We start from the raw sequence: 21,213 nt of genomic DNA, 5'->3' as shown, positions 1-21,213 counted from the left end.
ATGTGAAACAATATATATTTTTTTTATTTTTTCATAATGAAAAGTAGAAAATAATGATTTTTAGTTTTATTAAGAAATTTTTCGGAACACTAGCATCACTTTTACCGCTGTCGCCACCACCACCACCCGTCGTCTCACCACTGACGTCCCTACTACACTGTCACATCGCGTAGACATATGACTAGTTATTACTAGTATATATTTTATAAGGAAGCAGCTTAATCTATTTTCATAAATTCTAGGATATGATTGAATTGAGTAATCAAATTTCCTTTTTTTCCTTTTTCAAAATAGGAAAGACAATGAATTTATTTCAAGCTTACTATCTACTTATCTTTATGTCATTGACAGTAGGAGTGACATCCAAAGAAGTTCCCCATTACGCCAAGCAGGGGTGCAATGATACGTGTGGTAACGTTCGATTCCATACCCTTTTGGAATCGGAATAAACTGTGCAATCAACGAATACTATGTCGTTGATTGCAACTCCTCGACACCATATCTGTCTGCAGTCAAAAACTATGTAATTATAAGACTTAGCTTGATAAATCAAACAATCACAATTAATACACCAAAACCAACATTTTCCGACTGCCAAAATCCAGTTATAAACATCAGTCAGAAGATCAACATTATCGATCTCAATAGAAGCCCCTTCCTGGTTTCCAGACGGCACAATATATTTGTTTCTAAGGGGTGTGGTAATGCTATCATGATGGATCATGAGAATACTGTACTAACCGGGTGTTCCACAACTTGTTTTAATAATAGTACTTTTGATGACGGCAACAACTGCTTCGGTGTTAGTTGTTGTCGTGCTGCAGTTCCCAGTTATCTTAAGTCCTACAGAATTAGTATCACCAGCTTGGGCGGTGATACAGCTTGTGGGTCTGCTTTTGTGATGGATACAAGTTCGTACATTAATCGAAGCATTTCAAATAGCCGAGCATCTATTGCTATGGAAGACACTTTTGTTCCGATAACGCTTCTGTGGACTCTATCAGCGCTTGACAATGATCAAGTCACTTGCTGCCCTTCCAATAATAAGGATAAACTCATAGTCCATCTTGACAGAAAACGACTAGTCGGTCTATTACTAGAAGTAAAAAGCGATTCACTTGTAAGCGAGGGATCCAGAACCATAGTAATTAGGATGAATTGAACATGAAGCTTAACAATGTAAGACACGATCATTTGACTTGGAAACGAGCACTGTGGTCATCGGAGAGAATGATATCTAGCCATGACTTAAGAGCTGGGTAATTAAAAGATGAATTAATAACACAAACTTTAGGTCATTAATGCTTAAACAATGAATCTAGCGAGAATTTGTTTATAGGGTAGTGTGAGTCTAGCGACATCACTATTAATTAGGCAAAGTGAATATAACGAGAATCTAAGCCATGATGAAGTTTCCAACAGACTAGCAAACCAGTAGGATAGTATTTGGTCGTAACATGAGATTGGAGATGCCAAACAAGTATTTTAATTTTATTTACTGCTATTTGCTTTTCTTTTTCTAGTTTGATTTACGTCGTGTCTTCTGCCAAGGCCTGCGCTGGTAATACCGGATAGTTACTGTTAGGTAGTAGTTTATTAGAAGTTCGTGACAAACCCCCAAAACAAACCAGAATTACACGTATTACTAGATTAGGTAAAGCAACGTGTCCCTGTGAACGATCCTGTAGCTTATCACTAGACTATACTGCATAGACCGGGTTCTCTGCCCGTTAGTGTGCTTTAGTTTAAAATAGTTACTTGTACAACATTATAAATTTAAAGACAAAAACAAAACGCACATCAAGCTGACAATTTACACATACCTGTAGTATTGCCGATGCGTCGTGAGGCATGGTTGGCCAATAGTAGCCGAGCCTTAGTATTTTTGCTACCATTGACCTTGGGCCAGCGTGATGCCCACAGACTCCTCCGTGCGTGTCTGTGATTATCAGGCTTGCCTCATTTGGACCTACGCATCTTAGCCACGGGGTCAGAAAGGCCTTTTTGTATAGAATTCCATCCATGATTTTGAACTGTGGTGCTTTAATTCTTATTTTCCTGGTTTTGTTTTTATCCTCCGGGAGGAGTCCGCTTATCAAGTATTCTCTTATAGGCTTCATCCAATTGCGGTTAGCACCTCTTTTTCGTTTATTGACCTATCTTTGAGTACTCCGATTAGGATGTCCTAACCTAGGTGTGAGAATGTAAGGGATGCCAGCTTGCTTAATGCATATGCCTTTTGAATCTGGTTCCTCCTTATATGCTCTATTTCAAATGATCTGAAGTATTTTACCAACTCGTGGACTTTCTCCAGGTATTTTTTTAATTGTCGGTTGCTTTGCTTCGAATTCTCCTTGGACTTGTTTTGCTACCAGTTGTGAGTCTACATATACATGAATGTGACAGACCTTCATTTCTTTTGCTATAAGAAGCCCCGTTAGTAGTGCTTCGTATTCTGCTTCATTGTTCATTGTTTCGAATTCGAACCATAATGTGTACATGTATTCTTTCTTATCCGATCCTATCAACATTAGCCGCGTTAGTAGCCGCTTTTACTTGAGGCTCCGTCTGTGTACAACTGCTATTTGTTGTTGTCGTTTTCTTCAGTGATAGTCAACGTCCTTGAGTGGCTTGTAGCTCCGGTTTCCGCGATGAAGTCTGCCAACACTTGTCCTTTCATCGAGCTTCGAGCACGGAAATCGATATTGTGCTCCCCAAGTTCAATGGCCCATTTGACAATTCTTCCTGATTTTTCTGGTTTGAGCAACACTTGTTTAATCAGTTTGTCCGTCAAGACGACGATGTTGTGAGCTTGAAAGTATCTTCGCAGCCTCCTGGCTGTGTGAGCTAATGTCAAGACCAACTTTTTGAGCTCCGGATATCGTGCTTCTGCTCCTTGTAATATTCTACTGACAAAGTATATTGGAATCTGCTTCCTGTCCCTTTCTGCCAATAGCACAGAGCTCACGCATTCTGCGGACGACGCTATATATATGTATAGGGTTTCTCATGCTACTTGGGATGTTAGGGTTGGTAGCTCCGCAATATACTTCTTCATTTGCTCGAAAGCTTCGTCGGCTTCAACAGTCCATTTGAAGGTTTTTTATCAATGCATCCTTTAAGTGTTTTGAAGAATGGGAGCTGTTTTTCAGCTCCATTGGATAAGAATCTGCTTAAAGCACCCAATTTTCCGTTTAGGCTTTGTACTTCCTTTATAGAAGTTGGCGGGAGCAGCTGTGAAAGCTTGTTTTATTTTGACGGGTTAGCTTGTATTCCTTTTTTCGTTATGTAATACCCCAAGAATTTTCCTTCTTCTACTCCGAATGAGCACTTTTTTGGGTTAAGCTTCATGTTGATGCTTTTAAGGTGTTAAAGGTTTCCTGTATATCTATTAGCAACTCTTCTTCACTTTTGCTTTTGATAACCATGTCGTCTACATAGGCTTCCAAGTTCCTGCCTAACTGATGCTGGAAAACTTAGTCAACCAATCGCTGGTAGGTAGCTCCTGCGTTTTTTAGGCAAAACGGCATTTTTTTGTAACAGTATATTCCTTTACTGATGTAGAACGATGTTTTCCCTTCGTCGTGTTTGGCCATTTGTATCTGGTGGTATCCTTTTTAAGCGTCTAGAAAGCACTTTAGCCTGAAGTCCGCTACGGACTCGACTTTCCAGTCAATTTCGGGCAGGGGGTAGGAGTCTTTTGGCGTTGCTTTATTTATATTCGTGAAGTCTACACACATTCGCCACCCTCCATCGCTTTTCTTCACCATAACCGGATTGGCTACCTACGTCGGATATACCGACTCTTTTATTATTCCAGCTTTGAAGAGTTCGTCTACTTTTTTTAGCACAGCCTGGTCTCTTTCTGCTGCCAGAGATCTTTTCTTCTGGTGAACAGAGGTCAGGTGCTTATATTCGTTTAACATGTGCTCTATTATGAATTCATCGCCACGTACCAATACTTTCTGAGGGATTCCCGTCATATCGGAGTATTCCCATGCGAAGATGTCCATGTTATCTTCTAGCAGTTTCGGAAGTTTTGACTTGAACTCTGCTGGTAGTTGCTTCCCTATTAGGATTAATTGCTCTGGAAATGCTAGGTTTATCGCGATTCCTTTTTCTTTATCCTGTTCTGCTACTGCTGGGATTGTGACCTTTGTCTCTTCTCTGGCTCGTTTTATGCCATGGACGTGTCTCCCAGTGTTGCAGAGGGACTTTATCATCCCTACTCCCTCCGGGGTCAGGAATTTAACTATTGAATGGATTGTTGACGCAACAATTCCCAACTTCCTCATGGCGGGTCTTCCTAACAACATGTTATAGGGGGAGGGAGACCTTACTATGACAAAATCTAGATCCTTCGTCCTGACTGTAGGGAACTGGCCGATCTGAACGGAAAGATGGATTTCCCCGACCGGCAAGGTCCGTTCTCCTGCGAATTCGATCAGGGGGTTTTAGCAGAGGTCATCAAGCTTCGCACTTGGTCAGGGAACTGCAGAAAGCAATGCTCATAGAGAACATCACATTCTCTTCCTCTGTCTATGTATACCCTGTGGACCAGGATATTGCAGACGGTGACCTGTATCACCAGCGGGTCTTCTAAAAACTCGTCAGCTTCTTTAGAATCGAAGATTATGCCTTCGATAATGGCGTTATCTCCTACGCCCTTTCTTTTGGTTCCTATTTCAGGGAAGGTTCGGGACGGTCTTTGGCTACCGCCCCTTATTCCAGGGTTCAGGTCGGCCATCTAACTTTTCTCGATCAGTGGTCGGCTCGGTTGTGTATTAGGCCCCACGGATGGCGCCAATTTGTTTGATCAAATAATCGCACTGTGGCTCCGAGCTAGGGTTTGAGGGTGTTTGTCATCTAGAGAGGCGATTCCCTTGCGGTAAAAAGGGTCCGAGAGGCCGCTTTATGCCTGGTTGTATTAGGGTTTTTCTGTCAAGATGTGAATGAATCTCTTGGACGTAAATTCATCCCTATATATAGGGGTTAGGAAGCTTGGAGAGGAGGAAAAGGAGTTAGGGTAAATCTTTTCCTCTATAAGGATATCTTCTATCTTTTAAGAAGATTTGTGATGATCTCTTAATGAGCCATGTTCGAGATCGTTGGACCTTTATTATGGATAATCATGGAAAGAATATGCGTCCAATCTTCTTGGCATATTTTCTCTCGGAGCTGGGTTTTTGTTACCTCGAGAGATCCGGAGTAATTGTACTGAATGGAGGTTGAGCTTCGTTTTACCTGTACGAAGGTGCCTCTACTTTTGCTTCGGATACGGAGCTAGAGCTCCGTATAGGGTACATCATCACCTAGCTCCAAGAAAAACATATTAAAACTATCAGATATAGATTCCTTCTATGATTATCTGAATAAATATATATCAAGGTCCGAATACATTGGACACGGTTTGTAAAAGATCAACATTAATCTCCTCAAGAAGAAAATAAAATATACACAAAGGAAGAAGTGATTTACCCTAATTCTTTTACCTTCTCTCCAAGTTTTCTACCCTCTATATAAATAGAGGAAGAAGTCATACGACATATCATGATAAACCTCATATACAATTCTCTCCAAATAAACAACATACATTTAACCTCCGAGTTCATCCATGAAACCCTAACTATTCCACAAACCCTAAGTCGAACAAACCGGCTTAGAATCAATAAACTATAAGGCGTAAAGCGGTCTTCGACCCTCCGACCGGAAGGGAATCGCCAACAAAACACCTCCAACCTACTTACACCCTCGGTTGAGTCATAGTGCGATTATTTCATCAAACATCTACCGATAATACTCTTAAATCTCAATCACTTATTTTCTCCTCTCTTTTTAAATCTCAACTACTCATCTTTTTCTCTCTCCTTTATAATCATTTTATTCCTCTAATTCATTCAAAATATTTTATGTCAAAAACCGTACATCGATAAATTATAAAATTTATATGAGTGTTCTTAAAATGTCATGCTCTTTAATTAGAGATGTCATTCAATATACTTTCGACGAACTTTTAAATCCGATGACGCAACCCATACGGCTAAGGGCGGAGACCGTTCCGGTACATCACCCCATCACCGATCACCCTTATTACCCATCACCCCCTATAATCGATCACCTCTTATGACCAATTACACTCTATGACTTATCACCCTCACCGTATCACCGCCGCACCACGCGAGCATTTGACTAGTTTTCTCAAAAAAGAACTTGATATATCCAAATTACCCTTTTGTTTTATCCATAAATTATCACCTAATATATTTATAATAATCATAAATATCAACCACTCGTTTATTTTTTCTCCATCATAAATCATTTTATTCATCTAATTCATTCAAAATCTTTTATCTCAAAAACCGTACATCGATTGATTATAAAAGTTATATGGGTGTTCTTGAAATTTCATGCTCTTTCATTAGAGATGTCATTCGATATACTTTCGATTTTTTTTTAATCCAAGGGCGGAGCCCATACGACTAACGCATTTGGCTATCACACTCAATGACTTATCACCTTATATGACCTATATCACCCCACCATCTTACCGCCGCAACACACAGGTACCTTATATGGTATATTTAAAGTTTGGGGGTTTTATCTCTTTCTCTTGAAGCTAGTGATCGAAGTAGTTTACTTCTACCGGTTACCGTTCATAAAAATGACAACATGTGTGAATGATATCCAATATTGTCAAACATGCATTATGAGATTAGAGAAATTTTTGACAGACGACTACTTGCATCTTAATTAGTCTTAAAGTAGAAAAAGTCAACAAATTCCAAGCTTTGATCCGTCAAGACTAATTCTTACGGCGTAGCCTACTGTTGAATCGATCTGTGGTTTATTTCCATGTCGCGGGGTTCCTAATTTCCTATATATTATATTAGGCACACCAATGTATATAAATAAACATTTTCTGGTACTAATTAATCATGCTAGGTTCTTATTATTGACAGATTCCGGGATTGAGTTAAATGATATTTCCGTTTTCCATACAAAAAAGAAAAAAAAATAACGTTTTTCTTAACAAGGAAAATGAAGTTATTTCAAGCTTACTATATACTTATCTTCCTTTCACTAAGAGTTGCATCAAAAGAACTTGGCTATTATGCCAAAAAAGGGTGCCGTGATATGTGTGGGAATGTTAGGATTCCATACCCTTTTGGAATCGGGCCAAAATGCGCTATCAACGAATGGTACGTCGTGGATTGCAACTCCTCGACGCCATATCTACTTGCCGTCAAAAACTATGAAATTATAGAAGTTAGCTTGGATAATCAAACAATCATAATTAATACGCCAAAACCAGCATTCTCATATTGCCAAAATCCAGTTACTATGAACAATATCACTACTCAGACGAATACCATCGATCTTGGTACGAGTCCCTTCTTGCTTTCCCCACCGCGCAATATATTTGTTTTTGAGGGGTGTGGTAATGCTGTGATGATGGATCGTTGGAGTAATTATGTGCTAACCGGATGTTCCACGAATTGTCTCCATGACATTACGCTTAGCGACAACAGAAACAATAGCTGCCTTGGCATTGGTTGTTGCCAAAATACAATTCCTTCTCGTTATCTCAATTCCTACAATATTAGCCTTATTATAGACTCGGATTTAAAGCAGGGTGGAAACAGAGGTTGTGGGACTGCCTTTGTAATGGAAACAAGTGCATACATTGATCGAAGCCAATCATCTATTTCTAGCAGCTTGGAATTTGACACTTTTGTTCCCATATCGCTTTTGTGGACTCTATCAGAGATTGACTACGATCGAGTCACATGTTGCCCACACGCCGTTTTTCGGCAGAAACTCATAGTCCACCTGGGTAATGGAACTTCAGTAGATGCTTGGAAATGCAGTTTTATAAGTTATGTAGATTTTGACGGAAATCCTTATATAAAGGATGGATGCGGTAAGATATGTAGTTTTATAAGTTTTTTTTTTCTTCCGTATTTTATTTGCTTTGACATCAAATTAAACTTTGTCTAACAGAGAGACGTGTGAATGATGTGTGTGCAAAGTGTAGAGCTAATGGAAGTTACTGTGGAACTTATGACACAATATATAACATTGATGGTTCTGTTTACAAAGAGGAATATTTTTGTAGCGTCGAAGCATTTCCTTACAAAAAACTCAACTTGGTTGTTATTATAGGTATGTCATGTTTACTAATCGATTAAACACTTAAATATGATAGGCTATTGTGCATAAGGCTATGTGATGAAAAAGTAAAATAAAATTAAAAATTAAATATTTGCTTTCTTATAAGCATTGAACCATAAACGTAAGATCTAGTTAATTAACACGAATCATTAATCTTTATGATTGATTCTCTGTTTTGTATTGGTCTTTATGCAGGTGTTCTCCCAACCTCGGGATTAGGTTTTATAGCTATCATCTATGTATCATACAGATTAATCAAGAAAAGAATAACCAGAAGACGGAGAAAGAGTGTTTTTAAACGTATTAATGGTCGTTTACTTCTGAAGCAACAAGAAGAGGTTGACCCGTCTTTGGTTGATAAAACCATACTTTTCACATCACGTCAGTTGGAGAGAGCCACTGATCACTTTAATGAGAATAGAATTCTTGGTCGGGGAGGTCAAGGTACAGTCTACAAAGGTATGTTAGTTGATGGAAGAATTGTGGCAGTCAAGAAATCAAAAGTGCTTGATGAAAGCCAATTAGAGCAGTTCATCAATGAAGTGGTGATTCTTTCACAAGTCAATCATAGGAACCAAACTACTGGGATGCTCCTTAGAGACAGAGGTTCCTTTGCTAGTTTCCGAGTTCATTTCAAATGGGACCTTGTATGATCGTCTTCACGGTGATACCCACGAGTTCCCATTTTCATTAAATATGAGATTACAAATAGCTACAGAGGTTGCAGGAGCACTTGCTTACTTACATTCGGCAACTTTAATTCCAATATACCATAGGGACATCAAAACCACTAACATACTTTTGGATGATAAGTACAGGGCCAAAGTGTCTGACTTTGGAACTTCAAGGTTGGTATCCATGGATCAGACTCACTTGACTACCTTGGTAAAAGGTACGTTCGGCTACCTAGATCTTGAATATTTCCAATCTAGCCAATTTACCGAGAAGAGTGATGTTTATAGTTTTGGAGTTGTTTTGGTTGAACTTATAACCGGAGAAAAGCCAATTTCACTAACTAGATTTGGAGAACACAGAACTCTGGCTACATACTTCGTGTCTGCTATGGAAGAAGGACGTGTTATGTCTATTATTAACGCAAAGTTGATTATAGAGGCTACAAGTGATGAGCTTCTTTTAATAGCTAACCTTGCAATGCGATGCTTGAATCCAAATGGAAAGAATAGGGCATCCATGAAAGAAGTAGCTGTAGAGTTGGAAACCATACGAACCTCACACATTCCGTCGACAGTTCAAACCAATATCATACCCACGATATATGGGGAGGAATTATCTGTGCATCCGTACGATGAATCAACATCAACATTCTTGAGTTTTGATAGCATTAGTCATATAGGTAGATAGTGTTTAATTAATTGGACTTTATATAATCATAAATACATCAAAGTTACAAAATTTGAATGGTAATGTAATACTCAATATTATATTATTTATATAATTAATGTATATAAGTGTAATTTGGTTGTTTTGTTGTATAATATATTTTTTTTGTTTGTGTTATAATGAGTTTAACATAGTACAATCAGGGCCGGTACGTATAGTTATAGAAATTTTCTTTTAACTTTCCGTTTTTACTTTTTAAGAAACTGTGAAGGGTTTTTCAACCCTAGAAAACGCTTAAGAACGAGTTTGAAAAACACCAAGTTTTCAAACAATATGTAGTTATAAAGCTGGAAAAAAAGATTGGATGGGGTTCCGTATGGGAATAATTGCGCTCAATCTCGAGTAGATCTGTAAAGTAGCATCCAAAGGTAATTGTTGAAAAAATAATACCTAATACTCTTCAATCGAAATCCTTAACTGGTCAAACCTTAAGCTTAATGAGGGTTCTTGATGTTAGTGGTGCCCAAATAACTCTTCATATCACCCTTAGGCCTGTGCTTATAGACACCATCATCTTGAAGCTTTTTCATTGCCACATCAGCATCATATAATCCAGGTTTCTCTTCAGGACACTCACTGTTTATAAGGACAACTTCTTCAGAACTTTTTCAACACATCATCAATTATTATTTTATAATAACTTATAACTTAAATACAAATTTAATATACATTTTTATTATTAATAAAACATCACATTAATATTAAATAATGATAGATACAATTCTTATTAAAAATAACTTTTAGAAATTAAATTTTTATAACAAAACATATCATATAATAAAACTTTTGAGAAATGTCAAGGGTTAAATCACACTTTATAACTATTGCAGGGGCTGAAATAAAAATGTTTTTAATATTTTATATACATAATAGTTATATATGTATCTTCTTCTCCAAATTTTCACACCTGCACATAAAATCACACACACAATTACACAAAGCACACATATTATTCTATAAAAATAAAGCAAAAATATACATGTAACAAAAAAAAACAGAAAGAAAAAGAATAAGAAAACAAAGCAACTCAGCCGCTCCTCTGACCCCACCAATTTGCGTCCTTCATCTTCTACGTGAGGACTCCAGCTCCAGGACGCAGACTATGGAAGTTCACTGTCCATAGCGTCCAAAGTCTTCATGGTCTCATGACGCAGCTCCAAGACGCCTATAAGCACCGGCCTTATAATTCAACTACGTACAAGAAGCCAAGGAATGCTTAACGAGTCTCCCTTCCCTCCCTCCCTTCCTTGACGTACCATCACCCTTGACTAGTCAACTCCTCTAGTTCCCTACCTAAGCAATCATATACTTCTCCACAAGCTATTAAAATGAATTCTGCTATTTATACACTTTGGCAATGAAAAAAGTTGCATAAGCTCTTCAAGTCGATGATAATCCAATTGGTTCTTCAAAACATATAGTCCTTTAGGTAAAGGAATAGATTTTGACCACCGATGTTTATATATAGTCCTATAGTCTTACTTTCTGTTAACTAATAGTTTTTCTATGATATGCAGCTGTAGGAAAAGACAGCATCAGGGGAAGATTATTCAAACTCCTGCATCAGCAAAACCACTAAGCTTCCCCGAAAACGTTTCTACAGAGCAACCCGTTAAGCGATTCCCATTTCCCCTCTTATTATAAAAAACACCCTAATTTACCCTCATTTTTTTCTTATAATCCTATTTGCAATACAATTCAAGAAATATAGGATTTTGCAGATATCATATAGGTTGTGGCTTTGCAAGACTTTTAATAAATTTAGCATTTGATTAATTTTATTCAACAAACATGTCAAACAACATTAACTAGTAGTACCCAAATACTATGCATATACTTGTGTAATTGTGTGTGTATATATATATATACAAAATAACAACAAAGGGTAAATATTATTTTACCTGGAAGACTGATAATGAGAGGAGATGAGGCTAAAGAAGCAGCAAATGCAGGTGGGTCAAATCTTTGTAAAAACGTAAGTTTAATCCTTGTTGTGGTGGTTGTGGATTTACCTAGTGTGACACATTGTGTTTCATATCCAAGATTCCCATTAGTCTGAGTCTGATGATGACTTTATGCTGATTCCGACAATGGTCTAAGGCAAACTAAAAAACAGCGTGTTGTGTGTCAATTGAAAGAACAGTTCCGATGATGGTAATTAATTCAGTGACGGTGACAGGTGTTGTATGTTCTAATTGTGTTTGATCATTTTACACATATTTTGCAATTTTGGTTTTCTTATTCTTATTTTGTTTAGTTAGATATTTTGACTCAGAATGTACTCTCTTCATCCGATGTTAAATATTATAATTTTGACTTGTTAAATTTTTATTTTTTAAAAAATATTGTTTTATGTATTATAGAATATGTCACCCAAAAAAAATAACAGATTGAATTTCAAAAAATTTTTAATTATTATAACATCTGTCAACTATCATATAATAAGAATATAAACAAATATATTTATGGTTCAAATTGAGAAAAAAAACTTAATAAATTAAAATTAAATATTTAATATTCTCTCCGTCCCATTTTAATTGTCCAATTTTGACTTGCTGAGTCTTTCTTCCCTAACTTTGACCGCAACTATTTTTATTTATATAATATAATACTAAATAAAAGTTACATTAATGAAAACTACATCAAAATCTCAATCTATTTATATATATTACATCAATTATGGTATAACATATAAGAAACAATTGACGGTCAAAGTTATGAAAAAAAGATTTCAAAAGTCAAATAGGACATTTAAATTGGGACGGAATGAGTATAAGACAAATGAATAAAAATTTTTAAAATAAAGGTTAATTTTTTGTGTCAGATGTTGAAGACATAATACATTTGACTACCACATTGCTAGGACCTCCTGTACCTGTCACATTAATAGTCATATCATAACCTTATAGATCTTTATAGTTTTTAAATTTACTTACAATCATATACAAACATTGTTACATATTTTTATATTTATCACAAAACATATCATTACATATTTATTATACAAAATGTTATAGATACATATTTTTGATTAAAATTCACTGTTAGAAATATCTAATTAAAACCATCCATACTCGCAACCTACAATAATCTAACCTATATAAAAAAAATCAATTTCTTCCTGTTTTATTTAAACAACCCAACCTAACTTAGATTTCACATTTACAAATCATAACCCATTACAAACCAGATTTTTTTTACTATATATCAACGTCGTCCATTCACCATTCTCCATAACCGTCGTGACTCGTTTGAGATCCCACCACTACTGGCAAAACACCTCCACGACACCACCACTGTCGCAACAGTCACCCTAAACAACTACGGAATTGGATTATATCGATTTGGGTTATATATTGGGTGTCTAATAATACAATAAGTCACCATAGAGTGATGTAATGATAAAATAATAGCACGGTAGGTAAACTTAATAATATGGCAAATCATAGGGGCGTGTAATGAAATTAACTTGTAAAACAATTATGACCGTACACTATTTGTTATGGATATCCAAAACATGAGGAGGTGATAAGATTGTAGAGATATTACTTACATCTTAATCTTGAAGTAGAAAAATTCAGAAACTTCCAAGCTTTGATCTATCAAGATTAATTCACACGGCGTAGACTGTTGAATCGATCTGTGCTTTATTTCCATGTTGCCAGTTTTTTAATTTCCTATATATGAGACACACCAATATATATATATATATGGGTTTTAGGCATTACAAACTAACTTAAACTATTAAGGGAGCATGCAACCTAAAACAGGATCTATGTTTTCACAATTGAACCTATAACTATGAATACAAAATAAGAACCCTAATACTCCAACTCTAGTAAATAATTGAAACTTAGTAGAGAAAATAAATAAATAAATAAGATTACATACCTTTTAGGTGTTATAGTAAACAACTAAAATTATCCCTCTCGATCTCTTGGAAGCAAGCACCACAAATGTCGTGCCTTTAATGGAATCACACCCGACGACTCAAAAAAATAACTAAGTGTGGATGAACTCTTTAGAGGCACGACATTTGTGGTGCTTGCTTCCAAGAGATCGAGAGGGATAATTTTAGTTGTTTACTATAACACGTAAAAGGTATGTAATCTTATTTATTTATTTATTTTCCTTAGTAATTTTCGATTATTACTAGGGTATTAGAATTTTTTATTTTATGTTCATAGTTATAGGTTCAATTGTGAAAACATAGATCTTGTTTTAAGTTGCATGCTCCCTTTAAAGTTTAAGTTAGTTTGTAATGCCTAAAACCCATCATTAACTTGGTTAACGGTATGTCTGAATCATGCATGAATCGAACTGCAGAAAAAATTTATAGTCTTACATGTGCTGAAGTCTTTGGCAAAATCCCCGACAACGATTGATTCTCAACAACCTTCGCAGACTTCAATCGCCTCAAAGATATCAAATTTGGTTAGTATTTCTTACATTTATAAAACAAATCAACTGAAATCTAAGACATCAACCCACGTGTAAGAATATAGATCAGTCATTTTCCGGCCACCAGTAACCAACATGAAGTTATAACTTGTGTTTAATCAAAGACAAGAATCTTTCAAACTTATTGATCTTGTCTTTGAATAAGTTATAAGAGTTTTATATCTGCTAGATTAAGGTTATTTATCGTATATTCGTGTAACTTGTGTTTTTAGTATGTTGTTGAAATCGGTGAATGTGGATTGGAGTATAACAGAATCAGACTACACTTTATTCCAACAATATTGGTAATCACTTTGCATTGCGACCCAATGCATCAAGTGAACTACCTGTTTTCTCATTTATTGCTCAAGGGTTGGCGAAACGTTGACTCAAAGTAGTCAAGTGTAGTTTCTTATCTGTGTACACCAAATCTTTTTGAATGTTCATTAATGAAGAAAATTTCAAAAAGTTATGCCTACACCCAGTTATGACCGACCTCGGTGGTCAAGTGGTTTTTGTATGAATGGCCGGTATTGTGTTATAAATTTAGGCCCGATTTAAAATTACAGGATAAATGAGAAGATGGTGGTTGGTTAATATGACACTATCTTTAATAGGTTATGGATTAGATATGATATATGAGTAAAATAATTATGACCATACACATTTGGTATCAATATCCAAAATATGATCGGTGATAAAGAATGTAGAGATATTGCTTACATCTTAATCTTAAAGTAAATTAAAAAAAAAAACACAAACTTCCAAGTTTAATTCACACGGCGTAGACTATTGAATCGATCAGTGCTTTGTTTCCAAGTTGCCGGGTTCCTAATTTCCTATATATTATCAGACGCACTTTACTATATGTATATATAAACATTAAGATAAACAAAAACACAGCTTTCTGGTACTAATTAATCATCGTCTTGTCAGATGCTGGGATTGAGTTAAATGATATTTCCATTTTCCATTAAAAAAATAAAATTTAACATCATTCTTAACAAAGAAAATGAAGTTATTTCAAGCTTACTATATATTTATCTTCCTTTCATTAAGAGTTGCATCAAAAGAGCTTGGCCATTACGCCAAGAAAGGGTGCCGTGATAAGTGTGGGAATGTTAGGATTCCGTACCCTTTTTGAATCGGGCCAAAGTGTGCTCTCAACGAATGGTACATCGTGGATTGCAACTCCTCGACGCCATACCTACATGCACTCAATTACCGCTTTGAAATTGTAAGTGTTAGCTTGATAAATCAAAAAATCACAGTTAAAACACCAAAACCAATATTCTCTAACTGCCAAAATCCAGTTACGAATATCACTCAGATGGACACCATTGATCTTGGTAGCAGCCCCTTCTGGCTCTCTCCACTACACAATACATTTGTTTTCGAGGGGTGTGGTAATGCTGTATTGACAGATAATGGGAGTACTGAGCTAACGGGGTGTTCCACGGCTTGTCTCATTAACAGGACTCTTAGCGACAAAAACAGTAACTGCTTTGGCATCAACTGTTGCCAAACAGCAATTCCTCGTTATCTCAAATCCTACAATTTTAGCCTTAACGAGTTGGAAGAGCAGGGCGGTGATAGAGCCTGTGGGTCTGCCTTTGTGATGGATACAAGTTTGTACACTAATCAAAGCCGATCATCTATTTCTAGCAGCTTGGAAGGAGAAACTTTTGTTCCGATATCACTTCTGTGGACTCTATCACAGAATGACTACGATCGAGTCACTTGTTCATTCTATAGACAATATTTCATAGTCCTTCTGGGTAATGGAACTTCATTAAATACTTGGAAATGCCACCTCGATGATTCATACGAAGGAAATCCTTATTTAAAAGGTGGATGCTATTTATTAACTGTTAATATGTAGTTCAATATTAGTGCATTCTTGGGTGTATATCTTTTTTTTTTCTTCCCTATTTATTAACTGTTAATATGTAGTTCAATATTAACTGTTAATATGTAGTTCAATAGAAAGTGTGAAGAAGATGGAAGCTACTGTGACATCGATTATATATATAACATTGATGATGGTTCTGTTTACAAACAGGACTATTCTTGTAGTAGCAAAAAGAATGATGATGAAGCTGATAATACACTGTTGTTCGTTAGTTTAGGTATGATCGAAGATTTTTTTTCCCAATACGCTCACATTAACTTTTAAATTCTTTTTACTAAAATATTTTTCTATAACTTAAACTAACACTATTAATTTAATATCATAAATTAATGGGAAGGACATTGAAAAAAAATCTATGATAGGTTAGACACCATTGAAAATGTTCTAAGCAACTTTGCATGTTGAACTTCATTCAGGTTTTACTATAAACATAGTTGTACCATTTGTTGTGCTAGTGAGCTGGGGATATTGGCACTTAGTCGGGGATTGTATCACGAGAATAAAAGGCAAGAGTCAACAAGAGAGGTTTTTTAAACGCAATGGTGGTATACTATTAAAACAACAAGCCGAAGCTAACCCATCTTTGGTTGATAAAACCATACTTTTCACATCACGTGTGTTGGCGAAGGCCACTGATGACTTCAATGAAAACAGAGTTCTTGGCCGAGGAGGTCAAGGTACGGTGTATAAGGGGATGTTAGCGGATGGAAGGATTGTGGCAGTCAAAAAATCAAAGGTGGTTGATGAAAGCCAATTAGAGCATTTCATCAATGAAGTGGTCATTCTTTCACAAATCAATCATAGGAACGTGGTCAAACTTTTGGGATGCTGCTTAGAGACAGAGGTTCCTATGCTAGTTTCTGAATTCATCTCAAATGGGACCTTGTATGGTAGCCTTCACAGTGATAGTGACGAGTTCCTTTTTACATTAAATATGAGGTTACAAATAGCTATAGAGGTTGCAGGAGCACTTGCTTACTTGCATTCAGCAGCATTAATTCCAATATACCATAGGGACATCAAAACCACTAACATACTCTTGGATGAAAACTACAGGGCCAAAGTCTCTGACTTTGGAACTTCAAGGTTGGTATCAATCGATCAGACTCACTTGACTACCTTGGTAAAAGGTACGTTTGGCTACCTAGATCCTGAATATTTCCAATCCAGCCAATTTACCGAGAAGAGTGACGTTTATAGTTTTGGAGTTGTTTTGGTTGAGCTCATAACCGGAGAAAAACCAATATCTGTAGCTAGATTTGGAGAACACAGAAATCTGGCCACACACTTTACGTGTGCTATGGAAGAAAGGCGTGTTATGTCTATTCTTGATGCAAAGATGATTAAAGAGGCTAATGGGGATGAGCTTCTTCTAATAGCTAACCTTGCATTGCAATGCTTGAATCCGAATGGAAAGAATAGGCCAACAATGAAAGAAGTATTTGCAGAGTTGGAAACCATAAGAACATCACAAATTCCATCAACGGTTGAACCCATTGTCGATTTGAGTTGGGATAGTATTAGTCATATAGGTAGATAGTACAGTATGTAATTAGACTTTATGTAATCATAAGTCTATCAAAATTACCAAATTTGAATGTATGGGTAATGTATTCCGTAACCATTTTATAAGTGTATTATGGTAATTTTGTTCTATAATATGTTTTTTTATATTTTAATACAGGTTTAGACTCTATACTAGAGTGCAGTCATGTGCGATGCACGGCCAGAATAGATGTGATCGGAAAAAGTGTTCAAAAGACATCATCTTTCAAATTTGAAACACAAAAACCAAAAGCCAACAATGGCACCAACATATCTTTCAAAAGTAATAAATCATAGATCAATATGGTGTCAGATTTGTGGACGCTCCTTGGGGTCCTTTTGAATTGGGGGACAACGGATAGGTCCAGAATAACCGGTCCCTATACACTATCATCCACACCAGTAGTAGCCAAATCCGATAGTCCGAATTTTCGTCACACCAGAGACCAGACCCATACCACAAATCATGAATCACACATGTTATTGCATAGCCATATAACACAAAACAGGAAATTCACACACAACTTTCACAACTTTAGTCCAAATACTTTTGTCGGGGAATGAGTTGTTGGATACCGCTTCAAATAAGCTCGATGAAGACGGTTGACCAGGGGAGACCTTTCCACTAGATTACTCTTAACCAGTTGTAAGGCATCACCATATACCACAAGCCCGATAACCTTTGCAACTTTCGCACTCACCAAAATGGTAATAACTAATCTTAATCTCCAAAATGTGTTTGGTGCCAACCAGGGCTTCCAAAACAGGCGGCAGTATGGGCGCATCCAGAAAAGTATTGTTGGAATTAATTAGTTTAAGACTTGAGGGATACAAAGTGTAAATGGGGCAAAAGAGAACCGATGTGTTTATTCAGAAAAGGGGCTGGCGGTTTGGGCCTCACACAACAAACAGACACGACACTCCAAAGAAACACATCAGTTGATGAAGCAACGTCATGGTTAGGGAATAACCGCCAAAAACAACTAGTATAAATAGAAGTAGTTTCGTTTTAGTTTAATATCCAACTTAGTAATCAAATTCGTGTACAGTGATTGAACATAATTTGATTCAATATAATTGTGTGATTCAGTTATATACTTTATTCTTCAATTCGATAATCATACTTGGGCATCAGTGGCATCAGAGCAAAGGTTGAGGAATTGAAGATCGACACGCGTCCTTTTAATGTTTATTATAACTTAACTTCGATCATCGATTTATTTTAATAACAATTTATTTCATATTCACGAATCATGTATAAGACATATTCATATATCTTTATAATATAGTCTATATAGCCAGCGTACATCGTACGGATATTAGGACTAGTAGTGAAACTATAAGAGGATCCGCCAACGGGAAGACTTGCAGGATCGTATTCGTTGTTTTTTAAGGGTGGCAAGATTGGTTTTTTAATATTTCAGAAAGAACCTGATGGTCCACGAATGCACAACTTATGTTTTAATTAAATAGACAAGAAAGTAAGCAAGCAAGTAAATAACAAGAACAATGCAAAGTTCAATTGTAATACATCAATGCAAGGATAATCATATGTATCATTGATTAAACGATGAATACATGGTTGATCTTATACACTTGACTTACAAGACTACAAGAGAACAAAGACAATTGCTAAGTCTAGACACATTAAAAACTTAAGCAATTACAAATGACACACACTTTTAAGGTGACTAACACACGAGATACAATGTGGCTGTGTTGCTTTATATAGGGAAAGACTTGGGGCAACACAACCTGCTTTGATTGTGACTTGATGATGGTTGTCGACTTCCAATTGGCTCATGGTACTTGAATCATATGCCCATTGTCTTCTATACCAAATCGGGTAAGAAAGAGAGAGAGAGAACCCTTGCTTTGGTCCCAACATGTACATTTGCCATTCAGGGCAAATTACAGTTGGTTAACCACCCTGTGACCTTTTTGTCTTCATTTGATTTTAAATTCTTCCCGCCATGACTACCATGGTGAAGCATTCGACTTACTGAAGACGTCTCTTCATCTGCTGATGACTTGCTAAAGACTTGCTGACGACGTGTGTCAGCGAGCAAGTCTTCTTCAGCGAATCCCAGACTTAACAATCTCCCCCTATTAGCTGAGGAGACTTGCTGGATGAAAATTACTTAAGAAAACATAGAGATGGTGGAAGAAGAAGGCTCTTTATTTCATACAAAAGTAATGTTACATCATTTATAATTTACATATGAAAAGTACTCAAGGACGCCATAGCAGCTTCAATCTCAAAAGCTTCTTCCTGCTTTGCTATCCTCAGCACTGGATCACTCAACCTGTGGGGCTTCATCAGCTCTTCTTCTATTCTGCTGACTACTGGTCTGGCACAAGCCATTTTTGCAAACCTTTTCCTTAATCCAACCAGAAATCCATTAGAAGCCCTTTCCATCTCTTCAAGGCGAAAGAATAGTTGATCATTTGCAAAATTGTTGAAGAAGATGCCAGCAGGTTGCTCCAGTACCCTTCCTTCTTCAAAATAAGCCCTAGGGGGAAGCCTTAGGTTCAAGCCAGCATCGGTGGGAATTGGAGGGAGGTCAGCAGACAGAGGTCTGCTAGAATGCTTTCTTTTTGGTACCCTTCTGCCTGCTGTCTGAGAAACAGCTGCTGGAGTGCCAAATATAGTTCTCAGAAGGGGAAGATCTTCCTTGAATTTTGTTTCATACTCCAGAACACTTTCGAAAAATCTCTTAAGCATGTCTTGAAGGTGATCATAGCTAGCAGCCTTCTTATCTTTGATCAACATATAAACTTCAAACCACTCAGACACCCCAAGATTCTTCAGCTTCACATTCATTAGTTTTACTGGAGTAGGAAGACCTTCCCTCATGAACTTAAGATTAGTCTGTGTACCCATAGCAGCTTTTCTCACCTCCACAGCAACAATTTTTTCAGGCCTTTTCCTTTCTTCCATTATTCCCAACCACCTGGCTTTTTCCCTTTCAAACTTTTCCCTCTTTTCCTTAACCTGCTGCTCAACATCAGCTTGTTTTTGTCTGTACAGCACTTCAGGCCCACCAGTGAGTAATAGCATTCTCTGCTCACCATCCATCTCATCTCTTTCAGCAAGGGCCATCCTGGCAATGAGCTCCAAGTTTTTCCTTTCATTTTCTTTGTTCAGCTTCCTTCTATCAAGCTCCTCTAGTGCCTCTTGTTGAGTTTTTCCCTCAGCAGTTAGAGCAAGAATGTCAATCACTTGGAATTGATTGCCTGCTGGGGAGATGATGGAGAGATTGTCAGCATTGAGATAATATTCTGGCCTCCTACTGGCTGGAGCCCTTGTTGTCTCAGCCCCCATTCTTTCTAACATTTGTTGCCTGGCAGCTTCCTGACCTACTGCAATAGTATGAGGGCTGAGCACTTCTTCAGCAGCTGTATCATCTTAGGGAGCATCAATCACCATTAATTGTCGCTCCCCCTCAGTATTTGTCTCCCCCTCAGCACCAGCAGGGGGAACAACATCACTTTCCACGTCTTGTTCAACCACTATTGCCCTTTCATCATTGGTAGTTTCGGTGGCTGTACAAGTATTGTCATCTTCATCTATGATCTTGTCAGCAGCTTCTTCAATGAAATCATTAGCAGCCTTCTTAACTGCTTCGGAGACAAGATCCTAGAGAGCAACATCAAGTTTCTCCCCCTTGGAGGTAGTATCATTGATAACTACCTCCACTACTGCTACAGGTGCTTCTTTTTTGTTTAGAAGTTGGGTCAGC

At 37.0% G+C, this 21,213-nt stretch overlaps 2 pseudogenes; both read left to right on the top strand.

Moving 5' to 3' along the window:
• Positions 1-277: 277 nt before the first annotated feature.
• LOC122604486 lies at positions 278-9,534 on the top strand (annotated as a pseudogene).
• A 5,491-nt stretch (positions 9,535-15,025) lies between these two features.
• Positions 15,026-17,767, top strand: LOC122604485 (annotated as a pseudogene).
• The last annotated feature ends 3,446 nt before the right edge of the window (positions 17,768-21,213 follow it).

The sequence above is a fragment of the Erigeron canadensis genome, chromosome 6, assembly GCF_010389155.1.
Source record: "Erigeron canadensis isolate Cc75 chromosome 6, C_canadensis_v1, whole genome shotgun sequence".
Lineage (NCBI taxonomy): Eukaryota > Viridiplantae > Streptophyta > Magnoliopsida > Asterales > Asteraceae > Erigeron > Erigeron canadensis.
Note: the sequence above shows the minus strand (reverse complement) of the source record. Positions and strands in the feature narration are given on the sequence as shown.